Consider the following 6576-nt stretch of genomic DNA (forward strand, 5'->3'; position numbering starts at 1 on the left):
CTTATATGATGCAATTAATGTATTATAAAATAAATTAAGCATTTTAAAAGACGAGTATTCCCTGTGGTTCATGTTTGCGGCATGCACCAGAAAGATGCCCAGCTGATGCAAAGAATAGAATTTACATCTACACAGAAGAAAGCTCTGTCTAGACTCTGCCCCGGTACGAGTTTTGTCGAGCTATTCATTTGACTGTTTGTTTGATGAAAAAAAGATTAAATGTAGTTGCAATAAATGCGTTAAGAATCCATACAACTGCAGCAGTGGAGGACTATTATTCTGCTGCAGAAGAACTGATGACGGCACGGTTTGATCTTCGGCTGACCAATCAGCAGAAAGGGGCGTTCGCAAACCTGCAATAATTAAATGTTAAAGAACACAAATATCCTTTATGTATTTAATCTCATTCTATTAACCAATGTCTTTGCTTCTGACCTTCGATGATCCAGTTCAACCACTAATAAGCACAAATTACTCTAGACGAACATTTGTCTTTGTTTATTGCTGAAGTGTGTTGAAATGTCTTCTTCTGCATTCTACTGCACGGACGTAAATGTACTTTCCCTTCAACCTGAGGCTTATTCATTTCACCTTTGGTGTGAAAGGGCTTTTATATTTGCCAAAAATAGAACTTTTTTATTTTAAAAACAAACAAGCAAGCCCTGTCCAGATTTAAAAAGTAGCGCAAAAGTAACGTAACGCATTACTTTCCATAAAAAGTAACTAAGTAACGTAATTAGTTACTTTTTTATGGAGTAACTCAATATCGGAATGCATTACTTTTAAAAGTAACTTTCCCCAACACTGGTTTTGGTTAGTATTTATTGGTAATTTAACCAAAGGATGAACCAATTTGACCGAATTATTCAAATCAGTTGTGATTTGATTCATTGAAAAGATCCGACTCACAAACGGTTATGATCGCTGTATCCCTCAGAAGAGCGCCACAAAGAGTTAAGCTGGATGTTGGAATTTTCAGTCAATAACGACATTTATTTCGAGAATTTGGAGTTGTTCTTCAAACAACTGTTATGTGGCTTCCGACGACTTGGAAAACAAGGCAAGAGTCATGTCGACCACATTTATGATGTTTCTGTGGTGCTCCCCGTCCTTTTTTGAAGTAAGTTATAACATTCAGTCAACATTGACATTCAGAATTTTCCAAGAAAGACAAAAATGGGCTTTGGGACAATGGTAAGGTGAGTAAATGATTAACATTTTAAGGGCCGATAAACGATGATACGATAAGCGTTTGTGAAATGAACTACAACCTGGTAGGCTTATTTTCTTCACGCCGCAATGCTATAGGATATTAATTATGCGCTAACCTGGTATTAACCACCACTGTTTGTCTTTCTTTGTAAATAATAAAACATTTTTTTTTACTTTTAATAAAACTATAGTCTTTGTTAACTTTTTGTAAGGGACATGTGTGGGGAAAAAATGTCTGTAACGTTACCTAACAGGTGCCAACATGATATAGTCCGATAAAATTAGACCCCAGGTGTTTCTTGTTTCAGATATTAGACTGATCCAAACAGCGTCGGGACAGAAATTTCTGGAAAGACAACGAAAAAGATGTAAGTCGCAGCATTATCTCCACTTCACAACATGTTACCACAGAAAAAAAATCCGAATGAAACCAACAATTTAGCATGAGACACGAGCCGGAAGCGTTTAAAACTGCGAACTGTAACTTACCTTTAGAAAATTACGATTGATAATACGAAATGCAGATTGAAGAGAGCTGATCTAGCTATCAGATTGTCGTAGAAATACCTGTAATAATGAATAACCTTAAGTGCAGCTCATGGGCTAATGCTGGTGACGAAATGTTACCTTTGACACATTTGTTTGTGTGCTTGCAGCAGCAAAGGTCGTTTATAACTCTTTTAGAGTTTACGTTTTCGGTTTCAATATTTTCTGTTTTGATACAGTGTAAAAACCGTAATTTAGCATGTCATTTTGTAGGGGAGAAACATCCCAAAAACTGCAACACAAGCTCCACCACCACGGTGTGGCAATAGCCTGAAGAAAACGCGTCTATATCATTGCAGTAATCTATACATTATTAAATGACAACATATCGATCGCTTGCATACCATAATAATGTCATTTCCATCCATGTGTTTTTATGTCCTAGTACAGTTTCCCTATATTTCCATCCAGTGTTGACTCACTACATAACGCAACTGCGGGGGTGCCAGATTGGGCGGATATCCGTTTAATCGGACGAATTTGTGACGACTTGGATAAAAAAAAAAAGAAGCCTTTAAAGGAAAACTGTTAATTGTTTAAAGGAATAGTTCTGGTTCAGTGTAGGTTAAGCTCAGCTTTGCCGCTGAGCTTAACCTACACTGGTTAAGCTCAGCTCAGAGTAACCTACATGCTTTTCTTTTAAGAAAAAGCAAAATTGTGGGTTGAGGCGTTACAATGAAAGTGATCGGGTCAAATGTGTAATATTAGGCCCAATTCTATTTTATAAAGATAACGATAAAGATATAGTTATAAAAAATCGTTCTCAATATTAAAGAATAGCATAGTTCACACCACAACGATAACGATACAGAGGAACGATATCGGTGTGATCACTTTCAAAACGATTTTTTCCCAGCTGATGAACGATAAAACACTGACAGCCAATCAGAATCCATTCTGCTGTAACGAGCGCAAGAATTTAAAGCGGCAGACGCATGTGCGCTTAGAATAAACTGACGATATCGTTCGCTGGTGTGGACGCTAATATCGTTATCTTTATAGTTCTCGTTCTTGGTATGAACGGGGCTTAATGCGCTGCTTACTGACACACACACACACACATCGGAGATCGCGCAGCTCACACATCCAGGAGAACAGAAACTTGTCAACGCTGCCCCACGACTTTTATTAATAACAGTTTAAATACGGAATCGATACATTATATTTTCCAGCAACGAGAGGATAAAAATCGCAGTTTTTTTAAGTAAACTCACTCTAAAAAGAGAAACGCGCATACACGCAACTTTAATCTCTCTCGCTCTCGAATTGGCAATATTTGAGAAAAGGGTTTAGCGATTTCTAATTATTGGGGGGACTAGCCCCCCTCAATGTCTACGGTGGTTATCGCCCTGATCAGACATGAAAATATGTTGTGGCACTATCGTGCAGTCTATAATGATATGACGTTAGTTAGCAAATATTAACGATTTTTTTGCAAGTAACATGACCGTAAATATGAACTCACGATTGAATGTAACATAAAACAAATGATTACTTTTCGTTAAAATCTTTGTTAATGCCAAAAATGCTTGCATTTGTGTATTTTTGTTCTCTCGGGCAGCCATGTTGCCCCTGAAGCCGGTTTATGCTGAGATAATTGATATCCCTTCATTTGAAGTGTGGTCCCGAAAAATCTTCGTTTGAAGGGCTATCTAGCCCTTCCCCTCCCCCTACCCTTCCAACCAAAAGAGAATCGAGACACCCCTACCCCTTCACGTGAACGCACGAAACAGAGGGGTAGGGGTAGGGGAAAGGGGAAGGGCTAAGAATTGGGATTGGGCCTTAGTCTTACACTGAAATTATTTTTGATGGCCAATGCAGATATCTTGGAGAGCAGGGTGTATATAAAACCAATATATATGATATCACACTATTTAATTTAAAGACGATAAAATCGCATTCATAGCTGAAATGAAATAGGCCTATATTCCTATAATATGAAAAAAATTTACTTTACAAAAAATAAATCTGTAAAATAAACATTCATTTAGATTTTGTAAACAATACTTTACATTTTAAAATAATCTTAAATGTCTGTTCAGTAGTCCCTATAACAAATGACATGATTTAATTTGTGGTGCTTCTAAATAAGTGATGCAAATGTAAAATAAATCTACTAATCTTTGCACCAATAAAATGTGCAACACTTTGTTTTACTACCAAATTATAATATCTAATTATTATTTAACGTACATAGGAAAGGTTTCTGTGACCTCTCACGAGATCTCAATTTATTTCCAGAACATGATTCATGATGGGATACACTAAGCCTCGAATACCACTCTGGAGCGTGGAGTGTGGATTTATGGTGCGTTAAGGGCTGCGCTTTGGCTTTTTAAGACCTGAGACAGTCTTGTGCACATGCTCTCAAGTGGCCAAGACCGCAAGTGTGGGTATTTGGACAGAGCGCATGTCGCAAGAGTCCTCGGTATCGAGGCTTGTGGTTGTGCTGCTGCTGCCGCCTCTGCTGCTTCCACCATCTGTCTCAGTTCTCAGGTGTGTCCCAAGGCTTGAAATTGCGACCATTTTGGTCGCATATGCTCCCATAATTTAGTCTGTGCAACCATTTTGGTCGCATATGCTCCCATAATTTAGTCTGTGCAACCTTAAAATATATTTGGGAGCATTTGTGTGAGTGCATATAATTGTTGTAGTGCGACCTGTTTTCATTTCTCTAAAAACGTTCACAGTTATGTGCCGTTCTATCAAACGTTACATAACTTCATCTTTACATTCTTAAATTAAATGCAGATTTTAGATTGGTTAGTATTAGGTTAGTCAGTCACTCAGTCACTGCTTTCCGCTGTCAGGTGACAGCTAGCTAACTACCGTGGGAAATGCAAAGGGCTGAAGAAGAGCGACAATTACTGTAAAGGTTTTCTTTTGTAAACCACCTGAAGTTACAAATAATGGTGCTGGTGATAGCGATCATGTGGTGAATGTTGATCCACCAGCCGAAAAGATCGGTTTTTGGAGAGAATGGTTGAAAGACTTCGAGTGGCTCCGCTATGAAAATGCAATGTGCTCTATGCACTGCATTCACTTTAAAGTAGGGGTGTAACGATTCACTTGTTTTCTCGATGCATCGATTACAAACCCTGACGATGCATATGCATCGATCTTAAAACATGGATTTTTGAATTGTGATTCAACGATTTTGGATGGTAATCGATTTAAAATGCTAAGAATCGAATGAATCGCGATTTCTATAGCAATGCTTTCAATGATTCAATGCAATGATTCAGTGCTTTCAAAATATACAGGTGCATCTCAGTAAATTAGAATGTCGTGGAAAAGTTTATTTATTTCAGTAATTCAACTCAAATTGTGGAACTCGTGTATTAAATAAATTCATATATATATATATATATATATATATATAAGGCTTTATAGACAGAAAAGTTGTGAGTGGCTCTTGAAGGACCAGCGTACCACTGTTTGAAGAATTTATCTTCCAGAATCTGGCAGTAAGTTTTGGGAGTTCATTTTTAGTCCATCTCGAGATTTTATCTGTAGAAGATAACCTGCTTAATAATTATGCACACCTGAATATAAGGCGTTTTTCATTTCCAGCCTTCATGAACTATAATATATAGGTTATAAGTGATTAAATACAAGATTAATAGTAGTTATTAAGATTGATGTTGTTTGGAATTGGTAAAATGTGCTTGGAAAAAAAATAAAATCATGATATCAACTTACATAATTATGCATGCACTGTATTTTCCCTCTTCCGCTTTAATCAGCAATGCAAGGAATGTTGTGATTGGTTATCAAGGCAGCCAATCAGAATTTAGTAGCCTCATCTCTGATTGGCTGGAATTATGGCATATTGTAACGCTGGGTTCTGTTGAGCATAGAGGTCGACCGATAGTGGATTTTACCGATACCGATAGCTAGCTTGGACCACACTGGCCAATACCGATTAATCAACCGATAGTTTTTAAAATGGTAAACGAAAACTAAAACAGAGCTTTACTATTTTTAAAAAAGCAGTAGCAGTACTGAACCATACTTTGTAAATGAATAAACATATTAATATTATTTCATACATGTTTACTTTTAGAGGAAACCAGGACAAAAACATGATTATTACACTTTTTGGGAGACACAAGAAATTAATAGGAAAATAAATACTATTTCAATGTGAATATTTCCTATGAAATATAAGATATTATTATTAAAATCTGACTAATTATTACTCCCATTATTACACTTCTTTTTTCAACATGCTGTCCCAACACTACATTAATATGCAAATAAGACACAGTGTATAGATACAATGTGTTTATTGGGAAAATCAGTTTCTGGATTTTTTTTACACTCATATTGCATAAAGCAATATATATTAAATTTATAGTCTCAACAAAGCTTTTCTTTTTTTTTCTTCTTTTTTCGGGTTCTCAGGAGGATATACAGGCAGTCATGCATGTGCAATAACAGTAATGTGCATAGGCCTAGTTGTGATGTACCGTCAGGAGCATCTAAATCAAAAAAGCAGGAGCACAGTCAAAAACAAACAAACATCAGGAGCACCTTCTGGTCAATAGCACAGATCTGCCTTCCCATTACAAGGCGATACTTGACTCCTTAAAGTGATTTACAGTAGAATTTTGTTTTTACCTTTTGTAATGCCATTTTTCTATCTTTATTAAAAGTATGTAATCTTTTGTAAAAAAAATATATATATTATAAGCTTTTTAAAAATTCTAGATAAAACCATAGAATAAGAACAAGTAGAATAAGAAGAATAAGTTACTAAAATGAAATCAGTATTAAAATTAATTTGTACAGAGGTAGCACAGAAGAACACAAAAG

General features: G+C 36.2%; 1 protein-coding gene and 1 long non-coding RNA gene across 2 annotated transcripts in view; one reads left to right on the plus strand and one right to left on the minus strand.

Annotated features, from left to right (window-relative positions):
- The window catches only part of acot18 (acyl-CoA thioesterase 18), a 446653-nt gene that overhangs the window by 417391 nt on the left and 22686 nt on the right, over positions 1–6576 (minus strand).
- The window catches only part of LOC107597017 (uncharacterized), a 25894-nt gene continuing 20828 nt past the window's right edge, over positions 1511–6576 (plus strand). Inside the window, exon 1 of the long non-coding RNA XR_001610423.1 lies at positions 1511–1580. This is a non-coding gene — a long non-coding RNA (uncharacterized lncRNA). The remainder of the gene's footprint in view (positions 1581–6576) is intronic.

The sequence above is a fragment of the Sinocyclocheilus grahami genome, unplaced genomic scaffold (genome assembly GCF_001515645.1).
Source record: "Sinocyclocheilus grahami isolate Dianchi unplaced genomic scaffold, SAMN03320097.WGS_v1.1 scaffold226.1, whole genome shotgun sequence".
Classification (NCBI taxonomy): Eukaryota; Metazoa; Chordata; class Actinopteri; order Cypriniformes; family Cyprinidae; genus Sinocyclocheilus; species Sinocyclocheilus grahami.